General features: G+C 29.7%; 1 protein-coding gene across 1 annotated transcript in view; it reads right to left on the minus strand.

Moving 5' to 3' along the window:
• The window catches only part of LOC103578002 (synapsin), a 426,902-nt gene extending 407,333 nt beyond the window's left edge, over positions 1-19,569 (minus strand). The window contains exon 1 of the mRNA XM_014442888.1: positions 19,523-19,569. The gene's annotated coding sequence lies outside the window, so the exon portion shown is untranslated. The remainder of the gene's footprint in view (positions 1-19,522) is intronic.
• Between the last annotated feature and the right edge of the window lie 247 nt (positions 19,570-19,816).

Raw genomic sequence — 19,816 nt, forward strand, 5'->3', positions numbered from 1 at the left:
ATTATGCTTTTTCGAGTGATTATATTCTTTGAACCTTACGTAGCACAACTAAACTTTATTGTAACTGTCGGTCGCATAGCCTAGTCATCAAAGCGTCGGTCTCTCGTACGGAAGGTCCCGGGTTCGAATCCTACTGAAGCGGGTGCGGTCATTAATGTCTAGCGTTTTTTCTCTGAATTAAGAAGGTTTGCATGTTTAGGTTTCCACTATGTAAAAAACCAATTTAATATAGTGGAAACCTAAACATGCAAACCTTTTCAATAAGACAATTTATAGATAAATTAAGAAAAATATAGATAGCCTGAACTGGGAATATAGCTCAGACCATGTTGGCTTCGCGCCGAGTGCTCTACCAGTTGAGCGATGCAGCACTATACTGAACTCATATTTGCTCACCTTTCAAACCCTTTTTAGACTTCCAAAAATAATTCAAGACCAAAATTAGCTAAATCGGTTCAGCCGTTCTCGAGTCTTAGCAAGACTAACGAACAGCAATTGATTTTTATTTATATAGATCTCTCGTAGGAAATAAAATTGTCTACAAAAAAGATCTATGACATTTTGTGATAATTCTGATAGTTTCACCGGGGAAGTAAAAAGATCTCAAAATTTACTATAAATTTGACTTCAAGCTTAAATAACTATTCAACAGATGAATTAATCAAAAAAGTTGGAAAATCTAAACGTGCACAACTTATTTGCTCATTTTATAATAAAAAACATTTTTCTAAACAAAAATGACTCAAAAATAAAAATCTGGAAAACTTTTGATCCTACAGGCCAGCCCTAAAACTTGTTGCTTTTTTAGAGCTCGAAAATGTTACTGTGACTACACTTTTGAGCTCTTTGAGTGTAACAATATTCATTACTGCATCGGGTTCTACTAGCTCGAAGAATTCAAAACAAAGTAGCCTTATTTTACACTACGATAATTCAAATAATCAAACATAATTCGGAAAAAGTAATAATTCTTAAATTTTTTTTACGATTATTGTTTATGAAATGCAAGGTTAATCAGGAATAAATGTAAGTAATTGAAAAGAAGTATTAAATTGGATCAAAATGGAACAGAAAACGATTTTTTTAATTATGTTTAATTTTATTGAATTTTCGTAGCCCAATCTATGGCTTAACTTTTTTTATCTCAAACAGTTTGAAAATATCAGTGTGAAAAAGTATTATCGCGCTGTAAGCGCTCAAAAGCAGCGGGATGTCTTGGAAGTGACGTACAGGATCAAACTGATTTGAAATTCTTTAATTTGTTAACTATAAAAAATGATTTCGAATTGATAAATCATTGAAAATTTGATGTAATACTAAATGATTGCAATATTTATTAGTGATGAAGGTTCCGTTTACGGTGTTGTTTCTACTATCTTTAAACGAAGTTTATGCATTATTATTACGATTAAGAAGTAAAACGATTGTTTCAATTATAAGTACAATTTTCCATGAATCACCATCAAAGAAAAGGTGAGCTCAATATTCTGTAAGTCTCACAGAAAAAAAGGATAACTTGAATTGAGGAATTTACACTTTTCCCAAATTTTTTCTTCAATCAAGTTTACATTTTGTTTTTGATGAAAACAACGAAAAAATTTAGATTTAGAATCTAATTTCTTTATAGAATAAATAACTGTCTCGATTCAAAAATTAAATTATTCAGCTTGAGAAACTTTTGTATTTATTCAGATACATTTCAGACTAATCTCAAGTATTTTTTTCTTGGTTTAAAGTATTTAGTATTTTTTTGACTAGAGTATTTTTTTTTCTTAGCTTAAAGTAGTTTAGTTTTTGACTCGAATATTGTTTTCTTGGCTTAAAATAATTTATTTTTCGACTTAACTATTTTTTTCTTTTGGTTTAAAGTAATTTGATTCTCAGCCCGAGTATTTTTTTTCTTGATTTTTCAAGAAATTATTTTTTTTGGTTAAAAATTTTTTTTTTTCTACGACTTATTTAACCCTTTGGAGGGTTGAATGTTATTTTCTTCAACCTTCGGTAAGGAAGGAATTTTAATTTTTTTGCCATATGGTAAGACTTGAACTGCCGACCCTTCTATTGAGAGCAATTTAAAGTCATGTGCTTTAACCACTCGGCCACCACGTGCATTGAGAAGTGGAAATTTATTTTTTTACTTAAACCTATTCAGTACTATATATACTTAAGACTAAGCTAAACAAAATTCTTTTATTGACTACTAAAAGTTTTAAAGAGTTCAGTATGTATATAAAAAAAAAGTTTGCATTACTACAATAAAACATCGCATTACTTTATTCAATATTCTAACTTTCTTGTACTGAACATTTATATTTTTTAGTTAAAGTAATAAATATACTACAGTAAGGAACAATACTTATTAAATCAAGAAATTTGAAATATTTATCTAAATAATTCCACTGTTGAATCAATCTTTGAAGATTTATTTAGTCAAAAATATTTTTTCTTTTTTTAAGATTTAAAGTCCAAGAAATTTTTTTATTTCCCTTGAGAAAATTTCGATTTCCATTTTATCTCCTCAAAAGTTTCTTGGCTCAAGAAAAATTACTTTGAGCCAAATAATTTTTTTTTTGTGCGTTAAAAATTGATAATAATAACAAATAAATATTTATATACTTTTGTTTGCAGTTAGTGCCGCGGTAGTTATGAACGCAGCCAAATTTCAAGGATCAATAGTTAAAAAAAATATGTCGGGGAACTTTAATAAAATTTATAAATTTGACATTGAAAATCATTACGTTGATATTTAAAAAAATTGAAGCATAATCTTCAATGAAAATCCAATACGATTACCCTAATAGCACAGTTTGCTATTCACTTTAAAAGAAGACTAGAAAAAAGTTGTCGTCAATTTTCAGGCAAATTTCCATATCAATTTATCGTTAATTTGACCTGAAAAATTGTTGAGTATTTTTTTAACGTCAAATTGTAGATAATTTTATGTATAAATTTGCTTACCCTCTGTAATGGTAAAAATGAACATTACCGGTTTTTTTTCTAGTAAAAATTTACCTCCAAATTGAGGAAAAATTAACCGCTAATTTTTCTTTTCATCTTTTGCTGCCATACTGTCGGCTAATTCGGGCATTCAATTTCAGGTTATTTCAACGTCAAATTACTATCAATGTCAAGCTAAAGTGGCTATTAGGGTTGCTTAGGACAGACTGTATACATATAATAATAAAAAAAAAAAAAAAAAAAATATAAAATATGCAGCAAAAAAATAGTTGTGAAAAAAAAGGCAGCTAAATTTTTTATGAATTATTAGTTTCCAGCTCTTATTTTTTTCAGTAATGATAATTAAACAAAGAAAGCGAAAGTTTTTTTTACTTTTAATTGCATATGAAAATAAAATTTTTTTTTACTATTTGTTTCAAAAAAAAAAATAAAAAAATAAAAAAAAAGAATAATTCTTCCATTAAAAATAAAATCAAATAGAATAAAAGATAGAAAAATGAGTACTATCCCGGACAGTAGTGGGCATAATCTAGATACTAGTGGATGCAGTCTAGATAGCATACAGTACTGTCTGAAATTTTTTTTTTACAGAAAGTACTCAGTACTATCCCAGAGAGTAGCTACTGCTATTTTTTCTTCGTATATAAATTATATAATATATATTTATTATTCTCTAAATTTAGAAAATTATAACCGGGCAGCGTTGGTTTAAGACGTGAGAGTGCGGCTCTCTCGCTGTCTCTGTCTGGATTTGGTCTTTTTCTCTCTCTCTCATCCTGTTCAGAACCAGCAAGAAAATAATCATAATTTATATTTAGATTAATAATTTAAATTTAACTAATTGATTCGGGAAAAATTTATTAACTGTGGTTCGTGGCTATTGGACGCGACGTAGCCAGGGCCCACCGTTATAAAATAATAAATATTTCTAAAATAAATAAACAAATTTAATAAAAAATTATGATAAAAATGAAAAGTGAATATTGAATTGAGAAAATAATAAATATCTAAAAAACGAATAATTTAAATTTAATTATTTTAAATTTGTTAAATAATCAATAAAAAATATTTAAAATAGATAGTCTAACAATATCCCTGATTAAAAGAAACGATTTGCAACTTTAAATGCTTATAAGAATGACAATTCAAATGCATTCAAAAATATTTGAAAATTTTTTTTTTCTACCCGTTTCTTTAAATAAGGAATTTTGTATAAATTATATCGTAAATATTTTAATCCTCTAAATTTAATTTTTTTTATGAATTATTGAATATTAAATTTAGAAGATTATTATCATGTTTAGAATAAGTAAATAATTTAAAAAAGAAAATATTAAATAATAATGAAAATTAAATATTTAATTAAATTATAAATTTTTAATAGTTATTATTCATTTCTCTACAATAAATTTTAATCATCAACCTAAGATTCTTTTATTGAAGATTTTATGACTATTAATTGTACTCTCCAATTTTTATTTCAGTTTTTAGATAGGTAAAAAAAATGCAGAAATTTGTAAGAACTATCACAATCGGAAGATGATAGGGCAGTAGACATAATTCAAAAATAACATTCTAGCAAAAAAATAAAATTTATGTTATACTTAATGGTAGAAAATCAATACTTGTTTTGTTATGCCTCCGTACATTACTTTCACGGTCACTTCCAAAAGTGCTGACAGTGATGTTCTTATGCTCGCTATCGGTCGCATGACTACTTATTGTTTAACTTTTCTCAGAGCGTAATAATATCAGTTGTAGCATCACCTGCAATCGCTGACTGCCGGTAGTTAGTCAGAAAGAAGGACCGAAAGGAATGAGAATAATTATAGAATTAATTATTAAGAATAACTTTGATTTGAGTAGAATAGAAGTATCATTCCTTAGTTTTTATAATTAGTAATATTATTATCATAGTTGTAAGACATTCAAATAAATTTACTATCATATTATTTGTAATGCATTTAAAGTGAATTTTTCTGTGTTATTTCTCAAAAATAAGTGAAACTTTTTCAAAATTAAAATTCGAATGTCGTTATTATTCGGGAAGATACCAAAAAATTCCCAAGGCATAACATTAAATTGGTGGCAGCTGAAAGGATTTCTCAAATCAGTGTGTCCGATGCAACGGGATTCTATTGACAGAAAATTGGAATTCTCGTATTACTGTAAGTAATTTTAAGAGTATTCACTTATGCAGAACAATAATTTAAAGTAAAAAAAAAGTGATAATTTGGAACGTCAAGTAATTTAGAATTCGATTACAAACTGTCAGTCAAAAATGAAGAATTAGTAAATCTTATCACTGCTTTACAAGCACAGGTTAATAATTTGACTGCAAAACTTAATTCCCTTCCTAAAGAGAATGACTTAAATCTGCCAAACAAATTAGATAACGAGTCCGTCATATCGAAAACTAATAGTATAACTCCGAATAAAATAAAAATTTTGAAATCACAATTAGAATAGGTTACTTATTTTGACGGGAATAACATATCAGTGGAGACGTTTATTTTTGAAATAAAATCTGTTTTGAACGACGTTGAGGAAGATTCGAAATTGGTTTTTATTTGATTAATAATTTAAAAAAACATCGTACGACATGCTAGAAAAATGATAGATGGTTGGAACATTCGATCAGCCAAAGTTCTACTTCAGACGTTACGGAATAATTTTGTTGAAAACAAATCATACAATGTTGTTTTACTCGAGCGAAGTCAATGTCAGCAAAGTAATGAGAGTATTCTCAGATACAATAAAAGATTCAACGATTGTCATTTAAATATAAAAAAGTGTGTTAATAACAATCCTGATCTCAATATAACTAATAGAGCTATAGTCTTAGCAAATGAAGAAAAACAAGGGCTTGTTAATTACATCCGTGGATTACGTGCTAGTATTAAGCTATTTGTCAAAGCGAGTAAGCCAAAAACCCTTTGTGAAACTCAAAATTCAATGTTAGAAACTGAAAAAGAAGAATAAATTTCCCTAACTCGTCATAAGAAACCTGCTCTAATTAACTTTAAACCACTTCAGAAACTTCAAGAAAGTTGAAACGCAGGTCCTAAAGTTCAAGGATTTAATCAAAAATCTGAAGTTAAGAATAAATTTCCGTGCCATGGTTGCGGAAGCCTAGAACATTTTATTAGAAATTTTCCAAAAAGATATCAGACTACCTACAAAAATTTTTCGTCTCGTCGATTACCAAATGTTTTGCCAAATCAGATAAATATACTCAATGTTGAGAAATAGAAGAAACCCCGGAGCAAACTTCACATTCAGAGTCAACAGTGTCAGAGTCAAACAGAGGACAGCGAAATCATACGTTCCTGGCAGACACAGGAGCATCCGTCACCATCATGAAATTAAAGTGTATTATTGGATTATCTATAAGAAACGTAAGCGCAGAAATTACCGGAATCAATAATATTCCAATAATTTGTAATCAAGCATGTAAGGTTACTGTTGATAAAGTGAATCATATTTTCTTAGTTGTTCCTAATGAATTTCCATTGAAAGAAGATGGCATTGCAAGAAGACCGTTCATAGAAAAAGCAGACGCGATAATATTGACAAAACAACGAAAAATAATTTTGAATCACGATCAATCTCAGATTCTGCAATTAAAATGCAACTATTCAAAAAAAAAAACGAAGTAATGTATTGAAAGAAAACACTTGACGTTATAATCTTAAAGGTTAAAGAAAAAAATGAAATCTGGAATATTATTGATTCATACCAGGATATATTCTACGTACCAGATGATCCACTACCTACTACAAATTTAGCCGAACATACAATAGAAACAACCATCGATATTCCGATAAGTGTCAAAGGGACCCAGTAGTCTAGAAATTTTGAAAAATCGAGTTTTTTTGAATATTTCGAAAGTATAGTATCTCAAATATACTGTGATAATTTGGTGATGATATTTCCAGTATTTCATGTTCTAAAAGCTATTTAGCAGGCCAGCCGAGTGAGTAATTTTTATTCTATTGTGGGGTGGAAAACATCTGCTTTGGTTTCTATACCTAAGTTATAGTAATGATAAACAAGTCAACATATAATAAAAAACAAGAAAAACCGAAAAAGTGCACAAGAAAAAAATATGGTGCTAGAATAGCTGATTTATCGTAAGTATTTGTTCAAATCTAGTTTTCTTCAGTATTTCTTTAACTAAAACTTTAAACGCGTTTATCTCGAAACTACTTTTTTCTGCCTGGCGTAGTTGAGAAAAAAAAACACAATCCGGTCGATTGCTTTCAAATTCAAATATATTATTTAATACATCAACAGCTATAGCTGGAACTAGAATAAAATTTTTGCGTTGAATATTTCTATTTTTTAACATGCAAAATGTTATAAAAAAAGGCAATTTTTTGATTGAAAATTTCAACAAAGTGCCACTTTTTCAAAAAAAATTTTTTTTTTATTCTAGTACTAGCATTAGGTATATTTATTCTGATTAAAAATCCATTAAATTTTTTTGTTTCAGACCCATAGGAAAGCTGAATTGTTCTACGCCGCCCGGGTCCCTTTTTTTAAAGGAGCTGGTTTCAACGCCATCTTTTAAATATTAAAAATATTTGTTTTTCTTAGCTATAAGCATTTGTATTATATATATTATTACCAATAAAATAATCCCTTCCGACCAGAAGGTTTGATATTTATTAACATATAAAAAAAAATTTTTAAGTTATTGCATAGCTTTTATCGCGGGCTTGAGCGCGACGACCGAATCAAGAAATTCCGTAACGAAAATAAAACCTAACACCTCCCACTCCGCCTACCATGTAGCTCGGCCGAGCGTTCGCTTAACGTGTATGTATATGGTACGACTGTACGAAGCTCGCAAGGATCGAGACGAGCTGCTCTGAAATCAGACGAATATGTAAACAGCTGTGTTGTAATAATAATTAAATAAATAAATGCCAGGACTGTTTGGTGGTTGGGATGTTGGGAAAATACGCATATTGAAAAATATAACAATAGTTTTATTTGTCACAGCACATAATATCACTGGGTTACAAAATTAAATTGTTGATTTAATTTATTAATACTGTTAATCCTCTAAGCTCATGAATACGTGAATAATTGAATGCGAATTGTAAGATTGAGCTCGAGTAAATAATTGAAATAATTAATTTGAATATATTTGAACTCTGATTTGATTTAAAAAATGGCATGAAAAAAAGTAACATGAAACAGAGGTTACCGAGCGAAGTTTATAATTGAACACGTGAATTACTATTTTTAATAGCACCAATGCATGAATCGATTAGGTTATTAAGTTTATAATAATTATGATCATTTAAGTTAATTCATTGGAATGAGTTCATAATAAATTGCACTGTATTGAATTTATTTTCTGAACACATGGTAGCATAATTGCAGAGACTACCGAGCGAGAATTTACTTTTAAAGTTATTAAAATATTAAGCTTGTTGATAATTAATTTATTATTATATAGAGTCTTTTATATTTATGAACACTTGATATAATTATTTATTTAATAAATAAGCACCTGTACTGATTTCCGTCGGAATAACCTCATCAGGAATGTGGTCGATGATTACTGGAAGTCTTGAGTTTGTTATTGATTTATTTATGAGCTCTGGTGCCCACAATTACAAAAATAATTATATTTTTGATGAGCTGATTGATTACTTAATTGAATTTAATTATTAATTTTAATTAATTACTCGAGATGAACGCAAAATGATACGATTTAATATAACACGTGTTATCAGTTGAATGTATGTATGCGAAAGATAATGGCGGTCGTTTTCTCGACACGAGGCAGGAAAAAGTAGATGCGCATGCGCCGAGCTGCGCATGATGAAGTTAAAATTTGTATACGAGGCCCCAGTAGGTGCTGCCTTTTTTTGCCGGAAGTGAAAATATATTTAAATTCAAATATAGTTTTAATTACGCAACAAGCTGTTTGTGAGAAAGTATATCGCGTGCCAAAAGGAAAAAGGGCGCATACATTTTTTTTTCATCGCCAATTGATTAGTAAACATTTTCTACGCTTGAAAATTCAACATTGTTTTCCCAAAGCTAAGAGGGCATATGTCTTTAATTATGCGCCCTTTTAGCTTTAGGAATTTGAAAATTTTGTGACCAAAAGCTAAAAGGGCGTATAAATTTTTTTTCTCAAAATTTCATTAAAAAGCTTAGCCAAAGTCTCAAAATGAAAAAAAAAAAAATTCTGCAGTCATAAAGGTATATTCTAACTAATACTTTCTTTCGATATTAAAGTTAAAAATATGTCTACGCAGAAACAAAGGATTTCTTGGGGCAAAAAATATTTTCTTGATCTAAAAAAATTTTTACTCGACCCAAGAAATTTTTTGCATTATAAAGTGAAATCGAAAATATTCTTGGGGTGAGAAAAAATTTTCTTGAAGCAAGAAAAAAAATTTTTTAGGCGAGAAAAAATTTCTTGAGCCAAGAAAAATTTTTTTCTTTAATTCATAATACAAAACATTTCTTGTGCAAAGAAATTCTTTTTTTCTGTGTAGAAAAATAATTATTTCTGTATTGCTATGTACCTTGGATTTTTTTTATATTATTCTGATATATGACGGATCCATAATCTAAAACACTAATTGAAGAAAAAGTCAGTAAATTTTTATTTTTTATAATCGTTATGAAAATTTTTTATTCAAATAAAAATTTAGTATTTTCATTTTTTTTTTTTTTTTTTTTTTTTTTTTTCAATAATTTTATTATGAATAAATTTTGAAAAAAAATAAAAGTGTAGTAGACTATTTTTTTCATTTAACTTGTCTTGTGGAACTATTTATCAGTATTTTGTATTAAAACTTGAATTTTTTTTTGATGCGCCCTTTTAGTTTTAGGCACTATTTTTTCAAAGTTAAAATGGCGTATGTCTTGAGGTACGCCCTTTTAGCTCAAAGATCCCAAAATTTTTTTTTTTTACAGATCTTGGCGTTTCGAAAAATTTCAAAGCTAATGGCAAAAAAAATTTGTTTATGCGCTTTTTTAGCATAATTCCCTACTAACCTGTAGCAATGCGCACTTTTACATTTTGGCACGTGATATAGGTGTATAGATATCTATCATATCTTTATAATGCCACACTCTAGGTATGAGCGATATTGAAAAAAAAAAAACATCGATATCGTAACATCAAAGTTTTAGTTTTTTATTATCGAGTAACGATATATCTTGTCCAAAAAATATCGATCGAAAGCATTGATAGTTTAGAAAAAAAACATCGATAGGTGAAATATCGATAGATCAACTTCGCTGATAAAAAATCAGAGCGTTTGACCACTTTTCTTTCGGAAAAATTGAATTTGAAAATAAATAATGATCCACAAGAATTCATAACAAAATATGGGACCACCATTGACGTGGTGTTTTCCAGACATTTAGAGGATATCAAGTCACAAACTTATGTTTCTTATTTCAGTTACCATAAACCTATAGTTTCAATGATAAAAATTCCTGAATAACCTATATGTATTGTAAGATAATAAAAATATTTTAAACGATATTAACTTCTCATTTATTCAATAACAGAAAAAAATTTGTTTTCTTATCGGTCACCACGCTCAAAAAGTGTAACTTAAGAACGGTTTTCAGATAATTTTGTCCCAGCTTTCCTCTGAAATAAAAGCTTTAAACGCAAAATAAAGACACAGACCCGATGCTTTACTCTACGAACTAGCGAAGTGCACTTGAATTTTTTGATAACTTCCATTTGTTTACGAGAAAAGCTCGGACAAAGTTCCTATTTAATGTACAAGTGCAACAGAGATAGTACCGTTTATCCAGTTGAGTGCGAATAGAGAAACAAATGAAAACGCGTTTTAAATTAATATCAAAGAAAAAAAAATACTGCATAAATAAAAAATGAAGAAATAATAATAATTGCATAAGTTAATAAAAAATGCTATGCAATAGCTTTACCGCGGCAGTCTCCGAGTGCCACACGTCTTCTTTAAAATCATGAAATTTTCAGCTTCTAAACCACCGGGTCCCCTTAAACAATACAGATTTCAACCTGTTCAACATGAAGAAATAACTAGACAAGTAGAAGAGATGAAGAAAAATGGGATAATTCAAAATTTAAATTCACCCTACAACTCACCCTAATGGATTGTGTCAAAAAAAAAAATCTGGGTGTCGGTTGGCCCTGGGGGCCAGCTCCAAAACTTCCCGCTGTTTTCGAGCTTCTTGAGCTGGAAAACATTAGTGCAATTGTATTTTCAAGCTCTTGGAGCTCGAAAATGCTATTACATGAGGTTGTTTTTTTATAATCTTTTCAAACTCTAGAAAGTTACGTTTTATGCTGAAGTCTGAAAATTTAAGAATCAAAAATTATAATAAAAAGCGGTTTTTAAAATTTGATTCCCGATAATGTTTAATAAAATCAGTGTATTGAGACAGAAGTTAATGTCAGGGATCAAAATCAAGATTTAAATAAGTTTAGGCTTATGTCAGAAACAATAAAATATGAAATATCCGAGAAAAATATAAAAAACTGCGTTTTTTCAATTTTTTCATTGATAATATGATTCAAACTCAAAAACAAGTTCGATGACATTATACGATGATCGACAAAAAACATAAAGAGTAAAAGTTGGTATGATTTTACACATGGACACATTTTAGTACATTATATTATGATTTATCTAGAAAAAAATAACATAAAATGTTATTTTTTTAATTTTTCAACACCGATGTCATTTGAAGTTATTGACCGATTTTGACGTTTGAGCTAGCAATCGGCGCGTTCTATTGAATTCTAGAGCTGATTAAAATTTGGAATCAATCGGTTAAGTTGTTTCGAAGATATTTTTAAAAACCCGTTTTCTACCACTTTTCTCTTTAACGATATCTCGCGAACGATTGAACAGTTTTTGATGGTTGAGGTGGTAATCGACGTATTTTATTGAGTTCTAGAGCTGATCAGATTTTGGAATTGGTTGGTTAAGTAATTTCAAAGATATTCGCAAATAACTGTTTTTTACCATTTCTTTCTCCCGGAATATCTCTCAAACAATGTAATTAATTAAGATGGCTAAGGCGGCAATCGACGCGCTTCATCAAATTCTAGAGCCGATTAGATTTTGAAGTCAATCGTTCAAGTTTTATCTGATAAATCACTGAAAAACTAAAAAAAAATGTTTATTTTTTTCGTTATTCACAAATATTTTCGCGTCTAATTGATTAAATGATCTGAAATTTTCAAGAAAGTTGATGGCCTATAAGCTCTTTCGATTGCCGCCTCAACCATCCAAATCGATACATTAGTTAAAAAGTTACAAAGAGTTTACATACATACATACACACACACAAATACATAGATACACTCGGACATCATTTTGAAAATAGTCGGAATGGCTCCCTAGGATCTTAAAACGTCGACATCTGATAAAACTTCGATTTTCGAAAATCGGGGTAAAAACAATAACTTCCCGAGTTGTAACAGATTTTAGGAAATTGAATGATAAAACTATCAAGATGCTTATCCATTACTTAACATAACCTAAAAAAAAAAATTCGTCTATCGGTTGACCCTGCGGGCCAGCCCCAAAACTTCCCGCTGTTTTCGAGTTCCTTAAGCTCGAAAACATCGCTGTAAATACTTTTTCGAGCTCTTCGAGCTCGAAAATACTATTGTATACCATTATTTTCGAAAAAAAACATTTTTTACATTTCTTTCTTCCATGATATCTCTCGAACAAATTATCCAATTTTGATGTCTAAGGTGGCAATCGGCGCGTTCTATTGAATTCTAGAGCTAATTAAAATTTGAAATCGATCGCGTCAGTCGTTTCGAAAATATTTAGAAAAGACCATTTTTCACCATTTCTTTCTCCCGCGATAACTCTTGAACGAATTATTCGATTTTTATGTTTGAGGTGGCAATCGACGCGTTTTATTGAGTACTAGAGCTAATTAGATTTTTAAGTCTATCATGTAAGTCGTTTTTGAGAAATCAATAAAAAACTAAAAAAAAATTTTTTTTTTTCGTAATTCGCAAATATTTTCGAGTCTATTCGATCAAATGATCTGAAATTTCAGGAACGTTGATGGCCAACAAGCTCTTTCGATTGTCGCTTTCATTATCCAAATCGATCCATTAGTTAAAAGTTATAGACCAATCACACACATACATACACATACACACACACAAACACACTCACACATGCATACATACAGACACTCGGACATCATTCTGAAAATAGTCATAATAGCTTCCTAGGACCTCAAAACGTCGACATCTGATGAAAACTCGATTTTCGAAAATCGGGGTGAAAACAATAACTTCCCGAAATTTTTTAAAATCGTCGATTTTCTTAGCGGGAAGTTAAAAAAAATTAATATTTTAAAGAAATTTTAGACCAATTTGGAAATTCAAGATATTTTTCTGCTTTTGACCTTGCAAGTGGATTTCATCAAATAACTCTGAATCCAAAATATCGAAAGAAAACAGCATTTAGTACTTCTCAAGGTCACTTTGAATGTTTTAATATGCCATTTAGATTAAAGAACGCTCCTGCAACATTCCAAAGAATGATTGATGATGCGTTGCGAGGACTTATTGGAGCAATATGTTTTGTTTATCTCGACGATATTATCGTTTATGAGACGACATTGGCTAAACATAATAAAAATTTGAATATCCTTTTTCAGCAACTTAGAGCAACTTTTTTCGGAACTTCAACCCGACAAATGCAAGTATATGAAACCTGAATTGCAATATTTGGGTCATATCATCATGACAGATGGAGTCAAACCTAATCCCGAGAAGTGTAAAAGTCTTTTAAAATTCCCGACGCTATAAAATATCAAACAAATTAAACTCTTCTTAGAAATGACTGGTTATTACAGGAAATTTATTAAGGACTATAGTAAAAAGGCAAAAGTCTTAACAACTCTATTACAGAAAAATGTGGAATTTCATTGGGGACCAGAACAAAATAAAGCATTTACGATTTTGAAAAAGGAGTTATATTCAGAACCAATTCTGATTTTTCCAGATTTCTCGAGAGAATTTATTTTCACAACTGATGCTTTAGGAACGGCTATTGGCGGTATATTGTCTCAAATAAAAAATAGCAGAAATCATCCGGTGGCTTATACTAGCCGTTCTCTGTATAAAGCAGAAAAGAATTATTCAACAATCGAGAAAGAATTATTAGCAATCGTATAGTGTGTTAAACATTTTTATCTATACTTGTATGGACGTAAATTCAAAATTATTACAAAACATCGTCCTTTGGTTTGGGTAATGAATCATAAATACCCACCCCCAAGATCTATGAGATGGAGGATAACATTGGAAGAATACGAATATAAAATAATTTACAAGAAAGGGAAATTGAATACAAACGCTGATGCACTATCTAGGAATCCTGTCTTAGTGTTTAGATAAATGAATGCTAATGATCTAATAGATTCAGAATCAGAAATAGAAGACGAAACCGAAGAACTTACAATGTGAAGTAACAAAAAAAGAAAAACTATTAGATCTAGGTTTGACAAAAGAATACGAGAACATAATGAGACACAAGCAAATAATTTAAGAAGTCAATCTCGAGAGATTAAGAGGAATAAAAGAATTAAAAAAAAATTGGAAACACCAGGAACCACTCGTGAGAAAAATAAACCAATACCGGACAGTTTCTTTTGTTTGAAATAATGAATCCCGATCAATTGAAGTTCATTATGGTGAAGAAAATAGCGAATTTCATATAATTCTTGAAGTCAATGCTCACACAACAACAAAAGAATTACGTGAAAAAATATTTAAAATATTATACGCAAGTATTGCTGAAGAATCCAAGGGACTCTGTTGATTATAATGATGGTGCTCGATTAACTGGACTTTCTGAGAAAGAAATAGAAAAAATTTGGAAAGAAATATTTGATAGAGGAAATATTCTCATAATTATGTATGATAAAGAGAGAATAATTCCACAGAACGAAGAAATTGAAAAAATATTGAAAGAAAACCATGTCAGCATCCTAGGAGGTCGTGGCAGAATAAAGAAAACTTATTATAGAATCTCTCAGAATTATTTTTGGTATACTTTAAGGAAAGACGTTGAAAACTACGTAAAGAAGTGTCAAGTATGTCAAAAAAATGAATTGAACAGACATTCAACTAAAATGCCAATGATAATCACCGATGTTCCGAAGTATTTCAATGATAAAATTGCAATGGATATTTGTGAACAGTTACCATTAACAGAGGGACGTAATAAATACATTTTAACAATGCAAGACTGTTTAACGAAATATTTCGTGGGGATCCCAATTTCGATCATGACTGCTTCTACGGTTATAGATGGATTTTCAAAACATTACGCAGCTTATTTTAATTTTCCACGTAATATACTAACAGATAGAGGTATGAATTTTACTAGCGATTTGATGAAGAATTTTCGAAGAATAGTAGGAATTAATCATATTAAAACGACAAGTTTTCATCCTGAGAGTAACGGCAGTCTAGAAAGAAGTCATCAAGTACTAAAAAATTATCTGCGTTACTTTTCTAATGAAAACGCTAACGACTAAGATAAGAAGATTCATCTAGTAAATTTATATTATAATATCTCCAAACATGAAAGTACACTGCCGTGCTTAGTAAGAAGGCAGTAACTTCACTTACTGCCTTCTTCCTAAGCACGGCAGTACAGGGTTCACCATTTGAATTCGTTTTTGGATTTAATCCTAAAGGTTTGTCATCACTAAGAACTAATGATCTTACATATGAAGAATATTTATCCGATCTACAAGGTAAAACCAAGAAAATTGTTGAAGAAAGTAAACGAATTATGTTGGAAAGCAAGCAAAAAACGAAAGCACGGTATGATAGAATGATAAATCCGAAAGAGTTTAAAGTAGGTGACTTGGAATGGTTACGAACGGAAAGTGGTGCCAATGATAAGACTAACGCTCCTTATTTGCCAATTGAAGGGCCTTATTAAGTATTAAAAAAATTATCTAACGTTAACTACAAACTAGAAAAAAACAATAAAAAAATTGTAGTGCATGCTAATCAATTAAAATATGCTAATATTAATTTGTTTCAGAATCCTAACTTATGTGGTTAAATCAGAAGGTAAAAATTACGAGTAACTAAATTTTTCTACTCCACTAAATAATTACATGGAGTAAGAGGGAGATGAAAGGTTATTTCATGAAACCTGCAATATTGTATCCTAGCACCAAAAATATTACATCAAAATTTAGCAATGTATATTTCAAATCTGCATGACTATATTATAACAAACAATGAAAAACTATTATATACTCCTAGTGATGAACATTTTTTGGAAAATTGTAAAAACCATAAATTAGTTCATATTTGTAAAACGGTTCATCCTAAATATTACATTAAAAAGCATGATTCTTGTCTAAGTAAAATCATAAATGATCCTTCAAAATTAGATAAAAACGATTTCAATCTTTAAGTAATACCAATGCAACATGCACCTTGAATACAGTAGGAGAATAGTCATGAATGGCTATATTCAGCTTCAATACCAGAGACTATGAAAATTATATGCGGAGATGTAGTAGAAAACAAACTCATAAATGTTACAAAATTATAACGGATTGCACCTGTCTGTCATGCGTTGACAAATAATGTAACATTAAACTCTTACATAGAAAGAAATAATGATAATAACAAAGCATTTATACCACTCATTACTTACAATTTTAGTAAAAATTTTCAGGCATTAGAAGACCCATCTTTGAATTTCAGTTTAATAAAAATTCATCCTATAGCAACACCCGATGTAAGATTAAGCGATTTAACTAATTATGGTACTACACGGATTGAAATACGTAGAGAAGCAATTGAGATAAGATTCGATTCTCAGTTCGAGCTATCTATATTTTCCTCAATTTATCTATAAATTGTCTTATTGAGAAGGTTAATTGTGAGTTTAGGTTCCACTATATTTCAAAATTCACCAATTTATAATATATTGTGAAACCTAAACTTACAATTAACCTTCTCAATTAGACAGAAAAAAAAACGACTTAAACTGCATAATATAATCATTATAACATTAAAATATCTATTTTTTTAATTTACCCGAGAAAAGTTTTTATATATAATTATATACAACTTGATTATATCTAACAAATGGCCGAATAAAATCATATATAATTATTTATAATCATATAAAATTGACAATTTTTATATATAATTATATATAATCGACTTAAATATAACTATATATAATTTTATATGATTATATATAAAAAATTTTTTTCGGGATATCTTAATTTTGTAAACTAGCAAAGGTTTAATAATAGAAATTGTTGCTGAAGTGAGACAAAAAAAATTTTTCGATCGTAAAGCACACTCTAATGCGTTGCATCATAAGTCGTGCAATTTTACTTTTCAAATAACTTAAAATCGTACTTTACTGATCGAGACTCCGAGTAAAAAATAATGCACACACATATAGCACGCTCACCGACACGGACGCAAACTCAAAGTTATCTCAAAAACAGTCCTTATAGCGTTCTCAGAATTCAAAACGTCGACACCAGTTCAGAACTTGATTTACGATAATCAGATTAAAATTAGAAACTCGGTTTTCGTTACTATTCTATTATTTTCATAGCGAGAAATTCAAATGTCATTAATTCAACTGTATAGTATATTATAGTATTCAATTTAGATTTACTGATATTAAATAATCGGTTTCTAATTCATTAACTACTTGATTGTTTTAAGTCTAGTATTACGTTCCTGAAAAATTTATTAATTAAAGAAATATAATTAGTTTAGTTATGATTCTTAGTTTATAGTTTTTGATCCGTTTGAACGGAAATATCATTAATAAGCATTTTTAAAACGTTAACGCAGTCCGTTCATAGGCAAAACAAAGTGCCTACGTCAATGAGAATTGGACTGCTTCAACGTTCCCATAAAGAATTTGAGATGGAACATTGTATTAATTTTTTACATATAATTAATGCAGTGTTAAACGAAAAGTCAGTGAACCGAAGGATTCAGCAGAGACTAGTACTCTGCTGAATCCGAATTTATCAGCTGTCTTCTCATACTTCATTCATTCATCCAGCCCCACAATTAATTTTAAATTGATTTAATCTCTATTTTGAGGTTCCATTTGGCTACCGGCAACCCAAAAATCATCAACTTACTATTGGGCACTGATACAGGCTGCCTAATAATTTATCCAGTCTTGGGCGCTGCCACCAGTTATCCAAAATTTTCCGAATCTCGCGTCTTCATGAACAATATGGAGACTAGGTCGAAAGATAGATAAAACCAAAATAGATAGATAAAATTAATAAATTATAAAATGATCGACGACTAAGGTCCACCGGGGTTCTATTGAAATCCCAATAAGGCGCAACCTGGACTTAATAAACAATGAAAATAATTTAAAAATATTTATTTAAACCGCGAAAATATCTAGTGTGCAACACTCAATTTCCTCTAAATATCTTTAATTATTATTTGATGATACACCAAGAATAAAGAAGAAAAATCACGTTTATCAGGAATCACATCAAACTGGTACACGCGGTACATCTATTTTATTATGGATGTTGGCTTGTGCGAAAGATTGTTTCAAAAACTGGAAAATAATGCTTAGACACGAGCGGGGAACACTCTTGTCCTTGAACTCAAGTATTATAGCCGTGCTTAAGTTTAAATTCCACGGTGATCGAATGAAGTGTTTCTCATGTTAGGCTAATATGATTTATTGATTCTTTGAGGTTTGTTCGACATAGCAATCAAACTGCTCTCGGCTTGCAATCTTACCCACTAACATATCTGGCGTATGCAAAGAAGTATGGAGAATAAGATGAGAAATACATCTGTAATTATGTATATAATAGTGAGATAAAACAGAAATAGCCAATTGGTGAATAATATTCTGAAAGTTAAAGTAATTTGCTAGAAGCATAGTGAATATTTACAATTAGTAATAGGAACTGGAATGATTCGCAATATAACCTAAAATTATGTAATGTAAATATGTGAATTAAAAATTGCCAAAAGCGCATATAAAACTGTAGAAAACGGAAGTCATAGCGTTAACATTGTACTTAACATTATTATGAAAGTTTAAAAAATTACCAATCTCCACACGCCAGTAATGAGTATAAAAAAATACAAAACTGAGAGACTAATTTATTATTTATTATTAAATGAATTTCTTAATGTCCAATAAACCTTCACTTGGTTTTAATAATATCAATTTATATTATTGTTCGTTAAACTAGTATTTACCTACAATAATCTTTGTCTAAAGTATTAACAACAAATGTATATTGATTAAATATTAATAAATGGAGATTTGTTTAGAGTATGCATGCATTGCATACAAATATCTAAGTTTTGAAAAATCTAATTTGCATTTTTATCCGTATCAAGTACAATTTCATTTAAGCGTAAAATATATATTTAATTCACTTTGATTTTTTTTATGCCGTTTGAATCCAAACATAAAGTCAGGCAATGAGTAATTGTCTTTATCTCTAGATGTAACTTGTAAGAATGAAAAGAGAATGAATAACTTACCTATATGTCATGTGAGTAGGATATCCACTAGTTGACTAATGAAACAGAGAAATCCACAGACAAACTTGAAGGGTGTTACCCGAATTACTACGGGTCGATAATATCGCGGCTGCGCCATTCCATCTCGAGAATTACATACACTTGAATCAAATTCTTAGTTTATCTTTTATGTATATTATTCGTTACCGACTTACTGTTTTGTCCAAAATGAAGCCATAAGCCTAGATTGGCAGTCTTCTCAACTTGTCCACCAATGGCCTGAGCCATTCTGAATTTCACCGAAATTTTTTGAAT

Source organism: Microplitis demolitor, chromosome 5, assembly GCF_026212275.2.
Source record: "Microplitis demolitor isolate Queensland-Clemson2020A chromosome 5, iyMicDemo2.1a, whole genome shotgun sequence".
NCBI classification, from domain to species: domain Eukaryota; kingdom Metazoa; phylum Arthropoda; class Insecta; order Hymenoptera; family Braconidae; genus Microplitis; species Microplitis demolitor.